Source organism: Pseudonaja textilis, chromosome Z, assembly GCF_049901715.1.
Source record: "Pseudonaja textilis isolate UNSWEBS1 chromosome Z, rPseTex1.2, whole genome shotgun sequence".
NCBI classification, from domain to species: Eukaryota; Metazoa; Chordata; class Lepidosauria; order Squamata; family Elapidae; genus Pseudonaja; species Pseudonaja textilis.
This window is the reverse complement of record NC_142008.1, coordinates 62,436,845-62,459,010: the sequence shown is the minus strand read 5'-3', so window position 1 is coordinate 62,459,010 and position 22,166 is coordinate 62,436,845. Positions and strand designations below refer to the sequence as shown.

General features: G+C 37.2%; 1 long non-coding RNA gene across 2 annotated transcripts; it reads right to left on the bottom strand.

The window, feature by feature from the left end:
* Positions 1–865: 865 nt before the first annotated feature.
* On the bottom strand, positions 866–20,828 carry LOC148124042 (uncharacterized). 2 transcript variants are annotated; one of them, XR_015739960.1, is made up of 3 exons: positions 20,746–20,828; positions 12,907–13,260; positions 866–1,235 (listed from the first exon to the last, which is right to left on the bottom strand). It is a non-coding gene; the product is annotated as an uncharacterized LOC148124042 (long non-coding RNA). The 2 variants fall into 2 exon arrangements; XR_015739959.1 differs by lacking the exon at positions 866–1,235 and adding an exon at positions 5,513–6,323.
* Positions 20,829–22,166: the final 1,338 nt, after the last annotated feature.

The following is a 22,166-nucleotide window of genomic DNA, read 5'->3' as shown; positions in this document are numbered from 1 at the left end:
TTTTGGGCTTGGATAATCTTGAACAACTCCGCCTATGGTTGGACTTAAGCATAGTACACAAAATTAACTGCTACAGTGTCCTACCAGTCAGTGACTACTTCAGCTTCAACCGTAACTATACAAGAGCACACAACAGATACAAACTCAATGTTAACCACTCCAAACTTGATTGCAGAAAGTATGTCTTCAGCAACAGAGTGGTCAATGCCTGGAATGCCCTACCTGACTCTGTAGTTACATCCTCAAACTCCCACTCCTTTAACCTCAAACTATCCACTATGGACCTCACCCCATTCCTAAGAGGTCTGTAAGGGGCGTGCATAAGTGCAACATCATGCCTCCCATTCCTGTCCTATTGTCCCCATTTAATTGTACCTATTTTCTGTATTCTTACTTATGTTTATACTTATGCCTATTATTTTGTAAACGATTGACAAATCAAATAAATAAATAAAAATAAAATAAAATGCCTAATAATGGGCACTGATAAATTCTTCAGGGTCACCCAATTTCCTTATTCATTTGCTTGATGAGAAACGGGCATGATATTGGCCCCTCCAAATAAAGGTCCATCTCATGGACTAAAGACCACACAGTTTCAAAGTAAACTCAAAACATGGTTCATATAGAGAATATTTGTGTTTGAACCAAATGGAGATTTATTTCTGCATGATATGATCAAAGTCAAATACATTTATATTTTAAAGTCTTCAGTGAAAAGGTTAAATATTCTTCTTTTGAAGTAAAACCTTGATTTTTCAGACTCAAGCAACAATTCCAGTGCCCTTTGTATAATGTCATTGGATAAATGATGCATCATTTGGATCAATGTATATAATTTGCATAAATTTTAATTGCACTCATAGCTGCCATTTTCACTCTTTAGCCACACTGTCAAAACTCCAGTTTTTATATAAGCATTTACATACAATTCCAAAGAATAGAAGTGTCCTACTTTAGCTGACCAAGTTTTGATTCAAGAAGACATTATGACTTCTGGCAGGCATGGTATAAGCAATGTTCACACAGAATATTTGTAGCTCAGGGTTGACATAAGGGGTCCTTGATGCTGTCTGAGCTTCTTGTTTTCTTGCACATATTTCATTACTCAAACTAGGACGAAAATGTGATGCGTTCCAACTGAGAGAAAGAATCAGATACAAGTTCTCTGTGGCTGCCACTGTCTCAGGTTACAGCTTGCCATCTGAAGTTCAGATGGCCCTCTTGTTCCTTGTCTTTAGAAAAGCAAGAAAGAACATATTATAACACATAAGTTATAAGGTTATAAATCATAAGTTTCAACTGCTATTGTTCTTTGACTTTGCCTTGATCGTTAATTTGTGTTGAGTCTTTTTGACTTGCTGTGTTGGAAATAAAATATTGAATAAATAAATTATTTATTCAATATTTTATTTCCAACACAGCAAGTGAGATGCAATAAGATGGATGGAATGATCAACACTGGGATGCTACAATTTAATTCAATTCAATCTGATTTAATTTAATTTAGTTTAAATATTACAAAAATCAATCTAAAATTTCCAAATTCTACTTCTTGAACTGACCAAATCCAGTCGCTTAGCTTCAGCTGTGAAATCATGTTGGGATGCAATAATTACTGTGAAACATTTTCCATATAAATAGCAGTGCTTTTCTATGAAAAAGGGAGAACAAATTAACAACAGCTTCATTAATAAATGGCCTCTCAAATCACTCTTCCTCTACAAATTGACAAATGATGAGTAACTAACCCTAATGCCAGTTATGTGTACGATACAGCGTTTTTGAATGTAGATTGAAATATTGCAACATTTGAGCAGCAGGGTAGAGAAGAGAACCAAAAATTCATAGAGCATTCCCAGAAATCCACAAAAGGTATGTCACATTGATTTTATTGTCTTGCTAGAGACCATTGGAGGCGCGGTTCTTTTCAATTTTGCTAAATGAAAGGGGAAAATCATATTTCTATAAAGCATGTGTGGGCTCAAGAATTATAAAATTAAAAGATGCATGTGGATTTAAATAGAATAGAATAGAATAAAAGAGTTGGGAGGGACCTTGGAGGTCTTCTAGTCCAACCCTCTGCCTAGGCAGGAAATCCTACACTACTTCAGACATATGGTTATCCACCATCTTTTTTAAAACTTCCAGTGTTGGCACATTCACAATTTCTGGAGGCAAGCTGTTCCACTGATTAATTGTTCTAACTGTCAGGAAATTTCTCCTTAGATCTAAGTTGCTTCTCTCCTTGATTAGTTTCCACCCATTCCTTCTTGTCCTGCCCTCAGGTGCTTTGGAGAATAGCTTAACTCCCTCTTCTTTGTGGTAGCCCTGAGATATTGGAACACTGCTATCATGTCTCCCCTAGTCCTTCTTTTCATTAGATTAGTCATACCCATTCCTGCAACCATTCTTCATATGTTTTAGCCTCCAGTCCCCTAATCCTCTTTGCTGCTCTTCTCTGCACTCTTTCTAGAGTTTCAACATCTTTTTACATCATGGTGACCAAAACTGAATGCAGTATTCCAAGTGTAGCCTTACCAAGCCATTATCAAGTGGTATTAACACTTCACATGATCTTGATTCTATCCCTCTGTTTATGCAGCCTAGAACTGTTGGCTTTTTTGGCAGTTGCTGCACACTGCTGGCTCATATTTAAATGATTGTCCACTAGGACTCCAAGATCCCTCTCACAGTTACTAAGCAACTTATTGAGCAAGGTACCACATATACTGTACCCGTGCATTTGATTTTTCTTGCCCAAATGTAGAACCGTACTTTTTCATCATTGAATTTCATTTTGTTAGATAGTGCCCAATGATCAAGTCTGTAAGATCCTTCTGTATCTTAAGCCTATCTTTGGAATGTTGGCTATTCCTGCCAGCTTGGTGTTGTCTGCAAATTTGATGAGTTCCCCATCTATCCCCTTGTCCAAGTCATTGATGAAGATGTTGAAGAGTACTGGGCCTAAAATAGAACCTTGGGGTACTCCACTGCTTACTTCCCTCAATGTAGAAGCAGTTCCATTGAGGACTACATGCTGAATGTGGTTGGTCAGCCAGTTACGAATCCATATGGTGGTGATGCTGTCTAACCCACATTTTTCTACTTTATCTAGTAGTAGGTTATGGTTTACTTTATCAAATGCCTTACTGAAGTCCAAGTAAACTATATTGACAGCATTTCTCTGGTCAACTAATTTTGTCACTTTGTCAAAGAATGCAATATGATTAGTCTGGCATGATCTGCTTTTAACAAACCCATGTTAGCTTTTGGTTATTACTTTGTTTGCTTCTAGATGTTCACTGATTCGTTGCTTGATTACCTTTTCCAGAATCTCCCATGGTATTGAGGTTAGACTGATTGGTCTGTAGTTTCTTGGATCTATTTTTTCCTTTTTTGAAGATGGGAACCACATCAGCTCTTTTCCAGTCCTCTGGCAGTTCCCCGGTGCTCCAGGATCTTTGAAAGATATAGTTCAGTGGCTCTGAGATGTCATCTGCCAATTCCTTCAGAACCTTGGGCTGTAATCCATCTGGTCTTGGTGATTTGAACTTGTCAGTTGTTCACTTACCATTTTCTTCCCTATTTTAACTTGTGTTCCTAATCTGTTTTTTGTGATGCCGTTTTTGATAGGTTGGGCTGTTTTTTCCCTTTGTGTAAAGACATATGCAAATCTTATGAAGCAGATTCATACATATGCATGCAATCTTTGTTGTCTCACACTCTTTGTTTACTGACTTTTAAATACAATATGGTCATACAACAATACCCACAGCTATGTGCTATGCCTTTAAGTAACACATGCCCCTCAGTGTTCTATGTGGAATGAACATTATTACTTACTTGCTTTATGTAACACCAGTCTTTCAAAGAGCAAAGTGATGCACATCAAGGCACCTCCATCCCAGTTTCAACTGCACTTTTAAAATATATATGTATATACATACATAAACACACAAATATACACATACACATACATTGAGTGTGTGTGTGTGTGTGTGTGTGTGTGTGTGTGTGTGTGTTTGCCTGGGTATATATATATATGCGTGCATGTGTATAGATATAGTGATAGAGATAGACACACAGAGAGAGATAGAAATAGATAGAGATACTGAGACAGGCACTGGCTTAGAAAAAGAGCCACTGAATAGTGATTGTTCTAGGTGTTTAAAATAATTATCGGCATAGAAGAAAACAAAAAATGGTTTTCTCCCTCACTTGGAACATTAGCACTGGAAATAATCAAATAGAATAGAATAATAGAGTTGGAACCCAACCCCCTGCCTAGGCAGGAAACCCTACACCACTTCAGACAAATGGTTATCCAACATCTTTTTAAAAACATCCAGCGTTGGAGCATTCACAACTTCTGGAGGCAAGTTGTTCCACTGATTAATTGTTATGTCAGGAAATTTCTGCTTACACCTAGGCTGCTTCTCTCCTTGATTAGTTTTCACCCATTGCTTCTTGTCCTGCCTTCAGGTGCTTTGGAGAAAAGTTTGACTCCCTCTTTTTTGTGGCAATGATATTGATTGATATCTGAGATATTGAAACATTGTTATCATGTCACCCCCAGCCCTTCTTTCCATCAAACTAGACATATCCAATTCCAGCAACTGTTCTTTATATGTTTTAGCCTCCAGTCCATCTTTGTTGCTCTTCTCTGCAGTCCTTCTAGAGTCTCAACATCTATTTTATATCATGGTGACAAACTTGGATGCAGTATTTCAAATATGGCCTTACTAAGGCATTATAAAGTGAAGTTCACATGTTCTTGATTCTATCCCTCTGTTTATGCAGCCTAGAACTGTGTTGGTTTTTTTGGCAGTTGCAGCACACTGCTGGCTCATATTTAAATGATTGTCGACTAGGACTCCAAGATCTCTCTCACAGTTACTACTATTGAGCAAGGTACCACATATAACGTACCTGAGCATTTTGTTTTTCTTACCTAAATGTAGAACCTTACTTTTTTCCCATTGAATTTCATTTTGTTAGATAGTGCCCAATGTTCAAGTCTGTTAAGATCCTTCTGTAGCTTAAGCCTATCTTCTAGAGTGTTGGCTAGTCCTGCTAGCTTAGTGTCATTTGCAAATTTTATGAGTTCTCCATCTATCCCGTCATCCAAACCATTCATGAAGATGTTGAAGAGTACTGAGCCTAAAACAGAGTCTTGGGGTTCTCCACTGCTTACTTCCCTCCATGTAGATGCAGTTCCATTGAGGACTACACCTTGAGAGTGTTATGATATGTACAGAATAACCCTTGAGTAACAAGGATATGCACATGGAAACGTTTATGATAATTGTCATGAATAATTAATTATTCAGCCACACTCAACTACACTGAATTGAGTTAAAATTTACTTTGAGAAATAGCACAGTCCAATAAATGGTCCAGGTCATATATGTTTTACAGTCTAAAGAATATCCAATTACAAAGTCTTCCTACCAGTTGCCTTTGTCTTTTACAGTAAACAAAGATATCAAAGTATAAGCACAGTTTTGATAGCAACAGAATGTCAGTGAGACAGCATGTCAGAGAGAGAGCGTGTCAGAGAGAGCAAGCCATGATCTCTAGTTCCCTCTTATGGCAATTCGCAATACAATCAATCAATCGGAATCAGTACAGTGATTTTGTCTTAAAGCTACAAACATACATTGTTGGTTTATATATTGCCAACCCAACTAATTGTTGGACAGATTCCTAACAGTTGATCAGCCAGTTATGAATCCATCTGGTGATGATGCTGTCTAACCCACATTTTTCTATCTCATCAAGTAGTAGGTTATGGTCTACTTTATCAAAAGCCTTACTGAAGTCCAAGTAAATTATGTTGACAGCATTCCTCTGGTCAACTGATTTTGTCACTTTGTCAAAGAATGCAGTAAGATTTGTCTGGCATGATCTGTTTTTGACAAACCCATGTTGGTTTTTGGTTATTATTTTGTTTGCTTCTAGATGTTCGTTGATTCATTGCATAATTATTTTTTCCAGAATCTTCCATGGTGTTGAGGTCAGACTGATCAACCTGTAGTTTCCTGGATCTATTTTTTTTTCTTTTTTGAAGATGGGAACTACATCAGCTCTTTTCCAGTCCTCTGGCAGTTCCCCAGTGCTCCAGGATCTTTGAAAGATATAGTTCAGTGGTTCTGAACTTGTCTGTCAGTTCCTTGAAAACCTTGGGGTGTAATCCATCTGGTCCTGGCAATTTGAATTCATCTAGAGTGGACAGGCGCTCATTTACCATTTTCTTCCCTATTTTGATTTGTGTTCCTAATCTGTTCTTTGTGGTGCTGTTTTTGATAGGTTTTCCCCCCCTTTGTGTAAAGACAGATGAAAAAAATGAATTAAATAGTTCAGCTTTCTCCCTGTTGCGTGCTACCTTCTTCCCATTTTCTCCCAGCAATGGACCAATTGTTTCCTTGACTTTTTTCTTGTTTTTTAAAATGTTGCAAGAAACTTTTTTTGTAATTTTTTTACTTTTGTCGCAAGCCTTTGTTCATTATTTTTTTCATTATTATTCATTTTTTACAGCTGTTTACATACCTCCTGATGAAAATATTATTTCCCGAATTTACTCAGTATGTGACATGTGCCACCAAGGGAAACATCACACTTGATCATGTGTATTCTAATGTAAAGCATGCATATAAAGCAGTGTCCCTTCCACATCTGGGACTTTCAGATCATTTTTCACTGTTCCTTATACCAGCATACACCCACCTCAGAAGGAAAACTAAGCCTGAAATCAAACTCATCAAGATCTGGCCAGAGGGAACACTTGATCAGCTGCACGATTGTTTCTCAAATACTAATTGGAATTTATTTGAACAGGAGGATTTGGAGGAATATACAAAAACTGTACTGTTTTACATCTTGACCTGTGTGGATACGTTTACCGTGAATAAATGCATCCAGCTTTTTCCAAACCAGAAGCCCTGGATGAACAAGGACATGCAATTACTTCTCAAGCACGTGATATGGCATTCAGGTCTGAGGACAGGGTTTGGTATAACAAGGCAAGAGTGGAACTGAGGTGGGGCACCAAGGAGGCAAAAAAGGACTATAAAAGGAAGATTGAGGACAACTTCACAAATAATGATCCATGACAGGCTTGGCAGGGAATTAAACACATCACTAATTACAGGGGTAGCAACCCCATATCAATCAATAAGGACACATCACTGGCAGAAGAATTGAACTGCTTCTTTGCCCAGTTTGAACTGAATAGGTCTTCGAACACACTACCTCTACAAACCACCGGTACTCAACTGTTCACAGTACAAGAGTATGATGTGAAGCAGGTGCTTAGAGCAGTGAATGTGAAAAGGGCTGCTGGTCCTGATGGGATATCTGGGAAGGTACTCAAAGCATGTGCTGACCAGCTTGCAGGTGTGTTTACAAATATTTTTAACCTTTCTCTTACACAAGCCATTGTTCCATCTTGTCTCAAAACTTCCATTATTATTCCAGTTCCCAAAAAGTCCTCTCCAGATACTTTAAATGACTATAGACCAGTAGCTGTCACACCCATAATTATGAAGTGTTTTGAAAGACTGGTCTTAAAATATATACAGGATTGCCTCCCATCAAACCTTGACCCATACCAGCTTGCCTATCGAAATAACAGATCCACAGAGGATGCTATTGCCATGGCTCTCCATGTTGCACTGAAACATCTGGAGCATAGTGGGAGCTATATGAGGATGCTTTTCATTGATTACAGCTCAGTTAATACCATCATTCCAGATATACTGATTAAGAAGTTGCTAGAAATAGGCCTCTCCTCTCACATCTGCTGTTGGATAAAGGACTTTCTTACTAACAGACCCCAGGCTGTTAGGACCTGCAGCTATTTTTCCTCCACTCTTGCCCTCAGCACTGGCTCTCCACAGGGTTGTGTGCTGAGCCCCCTTTTCTATTCACTCTACACCTACGACTGCACTCCCTCTTGTCCCACTAATTCTATAATAAAATTTGCAGATGACACCACATTGGTGGGACTCATAACAGGAGAAGACGAAACAGCCTATAGGTCAGAGTTCTCAGACTGGTCTTGTGGTGCAAGAATCATAACCTCGCCCTGAACATCAAAAAGACCAAAGAATTGATTATAGACTTCAGAAGATGCAAAGCAGAGCCTCTCCCACTATATATCAATGGAGACTGTGTGGAAAGAGTTCATAGTTTTAAATTTCTAGGAACTCATATTTCTGACAACCTTACTTGGTCAGTCCACACTATGGCCACTGCAAAGAAGGCCCAACAGCGCCTGCACTTTCTGAGGCTTCTGAAAAAGAGTGGTCTGGATGAGAAGTTGCTGGTTACTTTTTACCGTTCTACCATCGAGAGCATTTTGGCATACTGTGTAACGGAGTGGTATGTTGGATGCTCTGTAGTGGATAAGAAGACGCTCCAGAGAGTTATAAACACAGCACAAAAAATCATCGGTTGCTCTCTTTCTTCTTTGAAAGAGACTATGAAGACCAGACTCTTCTAGAGCACTAAAAATCTCCACAGACGATTCTCATCCTGGACATTCATATTTGGAACTACCATCAGGGAGGCGTTATAGGTGTCTTAAAATGAGGACTAATAGACTGAAAAAACAGTTTCTTTTCCAAGGCAATAATTGTCTTGATTCAAACAATGCATATGTGATTTAGCCCTATGTATATAGTGGCATTTTTAAACTATCTAACTTAATATATGTTTTAGATAGGTTTTAGACTAGGTTTTTAATTATAATTTTAATTATTTTAATTTTTAAATACTCTGTAGTGTGATTGTGATGTGGTATTTGGGGCACTGTGCTGGAGTAGCTTTCAAATTTCATTGTATTTGTAGAATGCAATGACAATAAAGGTATTCTATTCTATTCTATTCTATTCTATTCTATTCTATTCTATTCTATTCTATTCTATTCTATTCTATTCTATTCTATTCTGAGCCTTAGCTTTCCTCACTTCATTTTTGCAGAGTTCAGAGTTCAGTTCACAGTTTCCCACAATCAATCAATCAATCAAAAAAACAAACAAACATTTATTGTCAATGCACAATATGTGTACAATGTAATTGAAATGAGCCTCCTTGGTGCTGGCCCTGCAAGTGTATCATATTAAACTTAATTGTGGTGGTTTTGCTGTGTTAAGAAGTCTGACAGCCCACAGATAAAAACTATTTTTCAGCCTATTTGTTCGACTGGCTATGCTTCTATATCTCCTGCCAGATGGTAGGAGAGTAAAGAAGTGCTGACCAGGGTGTGAATCATCCCTGAGGATTTTCCTCACTCTGCTGAGGCAGTGGGTCCTGATGGTTTCATCCAGTGGTGTCAGGGAACAGCCCAATAATTTTTTGTGCTGTGCTCTTCACCCTCCGTAATGCCTTGTTGTTCACAATGTAAAGCCAGCATACCATACTGTAATACAATATGTAAGGATGCTTTCTATCATAGACAGGTAAAAGGAAGTCATCAGTCATTGATCCACCTGGTATTTCTGCAAGACCCTAAGGAAATGGAGTTTCTGTTGAACGGAACTTCCTGATCACCTGGATTGTGTTATTTTTCCAGGTGAGATCTTGGCTAAGGTGGACTGCCAGAAATTTGAAAGAGAAGACTCTTTCCACTCAGCCCCCTTGATGTAGAGTGGGGCAGGTTCCTCTCTCTGCTTCCGGATGTCTAACACCATCTCCTTTGTATTGCTGGTGTTTAGATGCAAGTTGTTTTCTGAGCACCATGTGGATAACTTCTGGACTTCTTCCCTATATGCTAATTCATCCCCTCCTGTAATAAGACCCAGTACGGTGGTATCATCTGCAAACTTTACTATCACATTAGATGGATTGGAAGATATGCAGTCATATCAGTGGTGGTATTCAACTGTTTTATACTGATTTGGGCGAACCGGTAGCAAGGATTTGGCATAGGTCACCAAACTGATAGTAACTTCTGGCTGGCCATGCCCCCAATCCGGTTGCCTGGGCACCACTCACTCACTTGCCCCACTTGCCTGATGTGTCCGCCCGATGCTTGCCACCCAGCCACTCATTATTTCTTTTTTTTTTAACCTTCCAACAATCAGCTGTTCCTACAAAATGCTGTGCTGGGATTCCCCTCACTTCTTACTGCTTCACCCAGGAGGCTTCCCTGAGGCCCAGGAAGACAAAAATGGAGGGAGGGAACACAGCCCCTCCTCCATTTTTTGCCTTCCAGGGCCCCAGGAAAGCTTCCAGGGAGCAAAAATGCCCCCCCTAGGCTCCTCTGAGGCCAGGAAGGCCCGAAAATGGAGTGTGGAGGAGTGCTGTGTGCCCCTCCTATGCTTCTATTTTTTCCTTCCTGAGCCCCAGGAGAGCCTTCTGGGAGCAAAAACACCCCCCCAGAGGCTCCCCTGAGGCCAGGAAGGCGCAAAAATGGGGTGCGGGATAGGGGTGGTGCTGCCAAAAAAAACCATGCCCACCCAAACACATGGCCACACCCACCTAGCCACAGCCACAGAACCAGTAGTAAAATTTTTGAATCCCACCACTGAGTGATATGTGTATGAGTATAGGTAGGGACCGAACACACAGCCCTGAGAAGAGCCAGTGCTGAGCTTCAGGGAAGAGAATGTGAAAGACCCAGCTCTCACTGTTTGTGGCTGGTCCATCAGAAAGTCTTTAATCCAATTGCAGGTGAGAGAAGGGAAATTCAAGTCAGTCAACTTTTCAATGAGGATGTCCGGCAAAATGGTGTTAAAAGCCGAACTGTAATCTATGAAAAGCATTCTGACATCGTTTCAGGTATCTCTAGATGACTCACTACAGAATGTAGGGCAGTACCAATGGCACCACCTGTTGACCTATTTCCTCTATAGATGAACTAATATTGGTTGAAGTTTGATGGAAGGCATGACCAATCTCTCAAAGCACTTCATCACTACAGATGTTAGTGCAATGGTCTTTAGTCATTCAGGCTGTTTATTGCTATTTTCTTCAGGACTGAAATGATAATGGCTGCTTGCAGACATGATGGAACAGGGAAATATTAAAAAACCTTGTTAGGATCTCTAATAGTTGGTCAGCACAGGTTTTAACCACTAGCCCCAGCACCCCATCTGGACCTGTAGCTTTATTGGAATTCATGGCCTTCAACACAGCTTTCACTTGGGGTTCATGCAAAGTGAGTGGCTGGGAGTTGGAGGGCCGGCAGGCTGGGGCTACAGGGTCAGGTCTCTTGACATTGTAGTGGGTGAAGAAGGTGTTCAACTCCTCTGCTAATGAAGCATCACAGTTGACTGTCTTCATCATATTGCCCTTATAGTTGGTTAGATGCTGCAATCCCTACCACACCTGCATCAGGTTGTTGTCTGCTAGATGGTTCTCCATCTTTTGTTTATATTTTTGTTTAGCTACCATGATGCCTTTCTGTAGATTTGTCCTGGTCTCATTGTATTTATCTCTATCACCTGCCTTAAAGGCAGAATTCTGGGCTTTCAGAAGTGTCTGTACCTCTGCTGACATCCAGGGTTTGCAATTCCCGTACCCTGATGCATTTGTTACATTATCCATGCACATTTTAATATATAGTGTCAGTGAATTCTTGCAGCTGCAAATGTTCAAATATACTCCATTCAGTAGTCTCAAAGCAGACTTGTAACTGGCGGAGTGCTCCCTCCAACCAGATTTTAACAGTTTTCCTGACTGGCCATATCCTTTTCCTGGGTGGGTGGGTGGGGGGATATACTTTGGGCACAAGAGGAGAGAGATGTGGCCAGATGGGAGAGGGGGATTGCTCTATATGCCTGACTTAAGTTTGAATATATGTGGTCTAAAGTATTCTTACCTCTGGTGATACATTGTACATACTGCAAAAAACTTAGGAAGAACAGATTGTAGACAAACTTGATTAAAATCCCCAGCCACGACAAAAGTGCCCTCAGGGTAAGTTTGCTTCTGCCTCTCGATGGCATCATATAACTTAGAGAACATTTGCATCAGGTGGAATATAGACAGTGGTGATAACTATAATGGAAATCTCTCTAGGTAAATAAAATTGCCGACAAATGACAGTTAAGAATTCTACATCTGGAGAGCAGTGTGTATAACTAACTCTACTCTACTTCACACTGCCATCTTGTGGGAGGGGAAAGCTACAGAAAGGTTTCCTATCATTCCAGCCCTCCATCCATGACCAGTCTGTCTTCAGCCAATTGGAGCTCACCAAAACATTTTGAGAATGTTTTGGGGTAATAACATTCTTTCCCAGGATGTTGTCCTTGGATTCCAGTGCATACTGGCTACAAGCTTCTCTGATCTTTATCACCTGTCATTTCCTCACCTTGTTTTCATCATGTACAAACACAGTTTTATTATCCATCTATCCTTCCTCCCCCACTAGCCTTTGATGGCAGGATGCCTGTGAGGTGCCAAGTCTGGCAGACTTGGCAATATGGGCCAATACCACTTGTTAGCCTTTCCCAAAGATAGAACTAGGGACTTGTAGACCAATTTATCCGCTAATTTATAGGCCACAGAATAGCACCAACAGTGCCATCTAACTGTGCCCTTAGAACAAGCTTCCTTGTTAGTTCTGCAACCTCTCCTGGTACTACAGGACCTATGCATTATTTCACATCAACAAAAGATGTTATCTGTGCTTTTGCTATCAGAAACCTTTTTGCCACTTCTTGTTGCTTATATTAGTTCTTTTCCACAATGTTTTAATCTCTTAATAAGCTATTTATTCAGCTGAGGAACAGAAGAAACAAATTCTTACATCTGTGGAAGAAGCAGACTGCCCAGAACCCTAATACCCTGAAGTGTATATTGATTAAAGTGACTATTTATGTTCACTTCCCATCAGCGCACATATGGCTGATGCCCTGTGGTTAAAAAAAGAAGTATGATGATAGAGGAAATTACCTTTGGCCAATCAGCTTTATCCAAATAGCCAGATGTGCAGCCAGATCAGAAGAATGCAATCAGCCACTGGAGTCAGCAAGGACCAAAGTCAACCATTTTCCACAGCAACTGGGTCTTAAGATTGTGAAAAGAAGAATGTGCTAGATGATTGGAAAGGCAGCTCATTTTCTCTGATATCGCTTTTCCACTCAGGTGTATCTTGTTATGCAGGAAAGTTAATTTCAGGTTGCATATCCTTTCCTCTGAGAACAGTTCAACTACAGCAGCAGCAACTGATAGAAGAGGTAGGGGCTGTTTTCTTTCTTGTTTTCTTAGCTTGCTTAGAGGGATTTTTTTTTTCTTCTGGCAGGGCCCCTGCGACACAGAATCAAATAGAAAAGAAAAAAGTTTGTTTATTAATCATGTTTATATAGCTGCCCATCTTAACAATCAAGTAACTCTAGGTAATGTACAACAGAATAAAGACCAATAGAGACAAACTGCCTCTCCTTCTTACTTAAGAAAATGAAAACTCTTGAAATGAAGGATTTCAAAAGGAAGCTTTTATTAAGCAGAAGTGAAAGCATGCCATTCAAAGCAATGTCTGATCTATCTTAGGCAAGAGAAGTAGAGTTAAGGCCACAGAGACCCCTCCCTTTAGCCAGATGTTGATTCAGCCAATCCACAGGTGTGAAAATGTTACTGTCCTGATCATTCTGGGAAGACAGATAAGCATACATTCCCATGGTCACTGGCTTAAGGGTTTAAGTTCCTCCCAGCACACATGTACTAATGGTCAAATTGAGAGAACTAACTCAGTGCTAGAATAATATTTAAGATGTTTTATTAATTATTAACAAGATAACTAGACTGGAGCTTCCGGTTGAATGGCTGGAAAATAGTGGGCTCTACTGAGCCCCTTGAAATCCAGCTGGTAACTACTGTTGGGAGACCCTTTGGGGTCATAGCTGCCTTGGAGGGGCAGTGAAGGAAAGAGAGATGCTTTGTTGGTCATGAGGAAAACCGCAATTTCCTTGTTAGGTTTGAAGCAAGCTCTCCCTGAATGACAATAGGGATAACAGCCATTTTTGGGCTGTCATGAAACAGGGACAATTGGGACCATAAGATTTGTGCTGGAGCAGTGAATGGACAGAGCATTTAAACTGGGTGAGAAATTTACCAACTTTTACCCTAAAGATTTGAAGTAACAAAAAATATTAAAATATAACTCCTAAGCTTAAAAAAGCAGCAGATAAAAAGAACATTGAAAACAAAGGGGTAAAAGAAGCCTAAGATAAGCTAATAAAACACAGAAAGCTGGGAAAAAGCCTAAACAATTTGAAAAACAATTTTCAGGAGAATTTATTTGGACTATTTGTATTTTTAAACCTTTTGGATGTGATTGAGAATTCAACTGTTTTTGACAGACTATTTAGCATTGAATTTGGGCTAATAGAACCATCTGTTGGAGGAAGAGAAGTACTACAGCACTTAGTCACAGTCTTTTAAAGAAAGTTATCTCAATACACACAAGGCTGAATACACAAAATAGAAGCAACAACATCTGGAGGATGGCCTGATCTTGTTGACGACTTAGACAATCTGGAAATATTTGCTGGGCTTTTCCCCCCCTTTCTTGCCCTTTGGAAGATTTATTAAAGGAACTAACCTGCAAATAACTAAACTCAATTAAATTTGGCTATTGGATTAATTGAATAGTTTAATTTGGACTTGGACTATTGGACTTAATTTGGACTTAATTTGGACTTGGACTTTTAATGTTATTTAATAAAACACCCTATGAGATAAAAGAAGAAAAGTGTTGGAAGAAAGGAGAAAAGAAGGGCAGATAAATAAGATTTTAAAATCTGGATAATTGGTAGATATATAACTGAGGAAATATAAATTGTAAATCATAAAATAAAGGGTTTTATAAAATGGATTTCCGGGAAACAATAGTTTCATGGAGAAATATTGATTATGTTAAACGATATGCATGAACTTTGGAAAAGCAATAAGGAGACAAAGGGATTGTTTAAAGATACAGAAATAAAGGTAGAAGCTACTCAACAATTGGAGGAAAAAGAAAAATATGACACTCAAGAAATTGGTGAGAAGTTAGAAATGATAGTGGAAGGGGAAAAGCAAAAGAGACACAAGAAGTTAAAAATAAAGAGGAGAAAGAATAAATAAATAGAAGACATAACCTCATACAAATTTATAAATAAATAGAAGAATAGAATTTATAAATAAATAGAAGAATAAATAAATAGAAGACATAACCTCACACAAATTTATAACAAAAGAAAAAGAAAAAATATCTTTAAGAAAAATCCAAAAGAAGCTTTGATGATGGGACTTCAAATACAATAGACGAAAGAGATATAAGGTACTCAGAAGGGGAAGGTTAGTAGATACAAAAACAAAAAGAGATATAAGATGCTAAGAGAGATAAAAGTTAATTAAAAAAATCAATAAACAGAATTTTAAGGACAGATGATGGATAATGAGAAAATATTTTAATAAAAGGGGAAAATATATGCAGGGAAAATAGTATATATTAAGAGAAAATATAATTTAATAACATAAGCCAAATAAGTCAAAACAGTATATGGGAATTTTGGACTAGGTAATTAAAAAGTAATATTATTGTTCTTGTGCCAAAACATATTATTAATTTAAAATAATTATGGATTAGAACTGTGTGGGAGTGTGAGATACACTCCTGGGATTGATTAAATATTGTTAATATTATTAAACATTGTTAGTATTATTATTAACCCTACATATTTGGAATATTGAAATGATGGTGGAACTATGAATAATTCTTAGAAAATATCAAATCATAATACTTAGGGACTATAAATACAAGGCACAAAGAAATGTTCTTAAGTTTAAAGGAATTAATGGGAAAATGAGAAATGGATTATGAAAAAAAAGATTAGCATTATCGAAGTTGTGGAAGTTGGAAGATTAGAATCGCATATATTTATAAGCATTATTAATGTTTTTGTTGTTTAAAAAAGAATTGACCTGGGTATTGCAATGTTCATAAAATATGTATGTTCATATTGAAAATAAAAAACATTAAAAAAAGATAACTAGACTGAACATTTGCCTTTTGCTCAAGTTGCATTCAATAACTCGGTACATTCAAGTACTGGTTTTACCCCTTTTATAGTAGTAACAGGCCAAGATTTCAGCCCTATGCCTGAACTACCCACAGAAGAACCTACCATTCCCTCACTTAAGGAGTGGATGAGGATCCCGAGGTTTTATCAGACTCATGAGAAAACTGTTTTCCTCTGAGTCTGCCTATATCACCCATGGCCATCTCTGGAGAAATGGAGGTACCAAGGACGGTAGAGCTGCCGCCACTCATGGGCGTCCAAAGGGTCATCAAGACTTTGTTCAATCAGAGGTGGACAATACTCCACTTCAACGGGACTCTTCAGGCAGTCCACCCCCCAGGATCTGTGGGGCCGCAACCTATTTCAGACTATGAAAGTTGAACAGATTGAGGATAAAAACTATCCTAAGGGGGTGAGGAGTTATGTATTGAATGTATATAGTTGTGTTAATTGTGCTAAAGTGAAACTAACCTTTAGATGACTCCCAACTGTTTTGGAGGGAAATTTAGAACATTTATATTTGGGTGGGGGTATTTCTAGTTCTGTAATTGGTTAAGGCACTTATGGACCTAGAATATAAATCAGAGGCATGTGCCTACAGTTCTTCAGTTCCAGTTTTGAGTCAATAAATGCTCTTGCAGCTATGCTGATCTATTTCTGGCCTACTGAAGCCTACTACACAATATGATAATCAAAAAGTAATTTATTGTGATACTTAGAAAAGGGGAGCAGGGCTTCTCACTCATAATTGCATCTGACCTTTTTTCTACACAAAAACACTCAAAGTTTTCTGAGATTACATTTCTGAACAATCTGGAGCTACACTGTGTTCCAAGAATGGAAACACAAGTAATGAATTGTCAGGGATGAGAATTAAGAACATTCTGTTTTCTATATTTTCAAAATACTGTGTATTCACTTGTGTATTGTTTAATATATTAAACTATATTTGATGTTTGAATTAAAATCTGTTATATTCTGAATTATTCTAACTAAATAATTTTCTATGTTTTCAATGATATGTTTGCCATTTTCTTATAGTTATCGTTTATCAAGCAGTGGATGATCTTTTAGCTCATCTGAAATTATCTCTTCCATGTAAATGCATGTTAATTTTGCTGTCATATTTTCCCAACTTATAAAAAGAGTTATACTTTGCCAGTATAATTGCAGAGTCAATACATTGTTTACAAACTTAAGTCTTAGCCTTCATATCTACTTAATATGGATAAAGAATTTAGTTTTCCATTACAGTCCAGCTGTATCATAGGAATCAAACTTGGAATTGCCTCTTTGAGATTTAAATCATTTTATTTGTGCTTTAACATTCTTTTGTTTTGTTTGAATCACATTTTTCAGGTCTGTGAAGTATAGCTGGCACAATAAAAGTTTGATCAATGCGTAACCAAAGTGGTGTATGTTTATATTCCTGAAATATAAACTCATGAAAAATGATAATCTAGGAAAATTATCTTTGTCAGCGACTTATTTTTGGAATTTAAATTGGTTTCTGGGTTGGTGAATATGATTTGGCCTGAGGTTTTCCAGGCCAGGTTTTACAACAGTTTTACCTTCTTGTATTTTTGACATATTGAAACAAGATTGCTTGATGTAGAGTTCAGTTATCAAAACATAACTTTTTGTGAGTCTTAGTATATACCTGTTCCTAAAAGATAATAGAAACATCAATGATATGAGTAGATAACCTTGAGCTCAGCTGATGTCACTTAGATCTTCCAAATTTCTATTCTAATACTCCCATTATCTATTCTTTTGAAAAAAAAGATCCTGTATTTGAGGCACAACTAAACTTCAGACAGTGATTGCAGAATTAGTAGGCTATTCTAAAAAGTAATTTATGAGATGGAATACCAAATCTTTTCCTTTTCCCACAACTTATTCAACTGAAAAGGTAAAGAAACATTCTTAAGCTGTTTAGAATAAATGTTATATGAAAATGGAAGTACAGCAAAGATATTCTCTTTCCATTAATTTTAACATAAACTTTTATAGAAAAAGATAAAGGGCTTCTAGAAGATATCAATTTACTGTTACTGTGCAACTCAAGCACAATACTACTGTGGGAAGCACACCCCAAAAGGACAGTGACAGGAACCACTAAGGCAGGGTCAAAAAACTAAAAGCAGCCCTTCCCCTTTAAGAAAATCAAAAACCCAAAGCGAAAGCACCAGCTGAAAAGAAAACTCAGAACAGCTGCTCAGGCTAATTGAAAGTCTGGGTGTGCTGCCAAAAAGCACTTTTTATAATACAGTATTTTTAATTTCTTTCTTTAAAGATTGTTTTGTTATTTCAGTGTTCTAAACTAGTTTTGATGAAAGAAGGATCTTCCAAAATCATGGAAGACATTTCCAACTTTTATATGAATGCAGTTGTGGTGTCTAATTGGCTTGACTTTTTGATAAATCTTTCATCTAGGTGTAAGATGAAAAGCTGTGAGTAAAGCAAATAATATGATTCAGTAAGTTTGATTTGAAAGACACACTTCTGACATTCATGATGCCATGATGTCAAAATTGCCAGATGCTAGCATTTGGAGTTGGTTGTACTATAATGAAGCCCTCCTTCATTATTTTAGAACTTGTACTGTATGTGATGCAATGCAGAACTGTGATCATCCTTGCTTAATCTTTACTGCTGATGAACTCCATCATTATCTTTGAGCTAAAGCAGGAGTGTCAAACTCACATCATAACAGTGGTGTCACGTGATATATTGGGACTTTTTCCCCCCTTTGCTAAACTGGGCATGGGCATGGACATGGACATGGGCATGGCCAGTACGTGACTCATCCTGCCCGCAGGCAAGGAGTTTGACCGCCCTGGGCTATCTAACTTCCTGCCCAGAGATAGCCCAGCTATCTATAATTAACCAGTATACATTGTAATATCACATTTCTATCCTTTTGAACTTGTATTGTGATACTGCATGCTAGTACAGTATATAAATGATGGACTCTGCATTATGGCATACTTTGAAAAGGTGAGGGGGCTTTTTACACACATCTGATATAAAATTAGATGAATGTTGATAAAGTTGGATGACGGAATGAACAGTTTAGTGGAAATGGAACTTGCAAATTCTGTTGCAGAAGTCAAATGTTTTCTAATTGTGACCAATGCATGTCACAAACTCTTGCTCAATAATATGTTGAAATTATAAAAGTAGCTATATGCAAATATCCAGGATAGGATTCTCTATCCACATCTGCATTAGAATGGTTGAGTTAAAAAATAAGGACTAGAAGCCCAAAATTTTGTATCTCAGTCATATAACATCTGATTTATTTGCAAGTGTATCTTGAGGTTGCGGGGGAGGGATAGCTCAGAATAATAGCTGCAATGGTTGCTTGAAGTCCTACCCTTTTAAAAGAATTTTGTTTGTGCAAGAAATCCCAAGTTCAAGTCCAGGTATCTCCCAATTCAACTGTAAAAATTACTGTTCTTGCTTGAACATGTTAATCAAACTGTCAGTATTTCTTTCTGAAACAATTTAGGTAAAAGGGAGCATACCTTCTAACTTGTGTATTTTGAACAGATTTATAAGAATAAAATAGAAACTTTTACAAATACATTAATGAAAGGAATTTTAATCAATTAAAAAACTTAACTAAGCAATACTTGTAATTTCATTTAATTTATCATTTTGAAGCTCATGCTTGAAAAAAAATCTAAACATTAATTAGTTTTGAATGAACAATTCAGGACCAGCAATTAGCATATTTTCTCCAAACAAATTACCAACTTTAAAGGTTTCTATTGTTTTCTTGCTAATAGTTAAAACACATTATCCAGTTATAAACATAACCCAGCCTTCTATAACTCAGTGCTCTATAGATGTATGTGACTATAATTAACTGTAATTTTTAATATATCAAATATGCAAAATTGGGTAATGAGGAATTACATTTCTTAAACTAAGAAGTGGACATTGAACTTGCACAAGTTTCCAACTTTGTATAACTCCTATTGTAGATAAATTATGAATAATTTTTACATTGCCCTAAGCTTTTAATTTTGGCAGTTGCATTGTTGGAGGATTCATATTGAAGATAAGCTTCCCTTTGTCTCTGATTGCAAGAAGATATGATTAAAATTACATTTTTGTTAGATGGCAAATCAAGATATGTTCTCAACCTTTTTTTGATAATATGTTGACAATAATTAAATGGAAATAATATTTTTGACAGTTTATGAGTGATGTCAGTAAGAATTTACTTGATATTGATCTTATTTTTGGAAATGGACAAAATAAAGGATACCATGTCTTTTTTCTTTGGAACCATGCAGATGAGAAGCAGACAGAGGAAAAGAGGAAAATATGTTTATTAACATTGTTTTTAAAAAATATCACTTTTGTACAGAGCATTTTTTTTTATACCACAATTCAGTTTGTGGGAGCTTTCAAGTTATTTTATTTTTTAATATTAGATTTACATTATATTTTATTGTCTTATTAAGTTGTTTTGAACACCATTGTGTTGAAAGGAAGAATATAAATTCAGGCAATTTATAAACATTCATATCTTAGAATTTCATTGCAAGTAAAAGAGCACAGAAAGCAAAGTGGATCCACTGAAAGAAACACCAATTTTATGCCAAACTCAAAGATCTACAAACAAATATTTTAATCATCAATTTTTCTAACAAAAGACACAATGAGCACACACACACACACACACACACACACGTACATGCACATGCATACTTACAGTCATGCTTATTCTATCTTCTTCGCCTCATCTGGCAACTGCTATCCAGTCCAGCAGTTACTAGCATCTAATGAGTCAAACTTTCCATTTTCAGACTAATCAGTCAGCTGCACTAATTGCAAATGCAAATATGCAAATTTATATTAATTAATTACTCTGCTAATTAGTTCTGCAGTCTTTTTTGGGTAATAAATCATTGTGCAACGAAAAGGAAAGAAGTCCTGTCCCATTTCACCCCATATAAAAAATTAATGCACTCATTGGAGAAAATATATTTTTAAAAGTCTATTTCAATCATTGTGCTCCAGCTGACGGAGCTCCTTAGGTAGGCACCATTGTGAAGAGACTTCTACAACTTTAGAAAATGCCAACACTAAGGTGCTGTTAGCTAATTATCACATTGTGGGCTTCAGAAATAAAATACTATTTTGCTATGCTGCAGGCTGTGAGTTCAAGCTTTCTTGCTTCTCACATTTTCCTGCAAGACTTCATAAAAAGTTGAATATTGTAGGCAGAAGAAAATATTGCAGTCTGTCAAGCTGGCTTTGCATATGTTGTGACCAGATACAAATCCAGTCCAATATAAACCTCCTTTCCTCATCCTGTTATGCAGGGCACATACCTTTGTTACTTTATTTCTGCTGCTTTTCAGATTTTCAGGTGTTACACCATATAAATTCAATAATTATAAAGATAAGATGGCAGTGAAGAGTGGTAAATGTTTGTTGCAACAGATTGATAAAATAGTCTAAATGTTCTGAATGCAGATGTGGAAGATCCAGATGGCAAACTACAGCCTACATTTTTTTTAAAAAAAGTATGGATTCTGGTTAATCAGTAATAAATGGAAAATAGAAATGGAAAATAGCAATAGATTTATACCGCTTTATAGTGCTTTACAGCCCTCTATTTCCAAACATTTGATGATATGTAAAATAATGTTACAACATTGCAAGAGTTCTACACATGGCCATGTTAGACTCATCCAAAGAATGCAATTGCGAGAAATATAACCTCCAAATATGTAACATAAGCCTCCACTTCTATTGCAAAATGGATATCTCTTCATCCTGATTAAACAGATAATTAAAAAAAGGGACTGGAATTGTGGGCAGTTGTTCCAGGCCTGACACATGGATGAACCTCTATCCATGTATGATCCAGTATTTAAAATGATCGGATACAGATTTTTGTTATTCTAGGCACACAATAATTTCAAGAGTTTGTAATTTGATCCCCACATTGTCTCCCAATTTTCCAGGTCTATATTGTGGCCAACATTTTTCATCCATACCACCATTGTCTCTTCCATTTTAAAATTAGTAAAAAGTCATATATTCTTGAAATCATTTTCTTTTCCATTTCTTGTAGAATTTTATCTATTTGATGCTTTTCCATGCAAAAACCAAATTGTTCTTTGT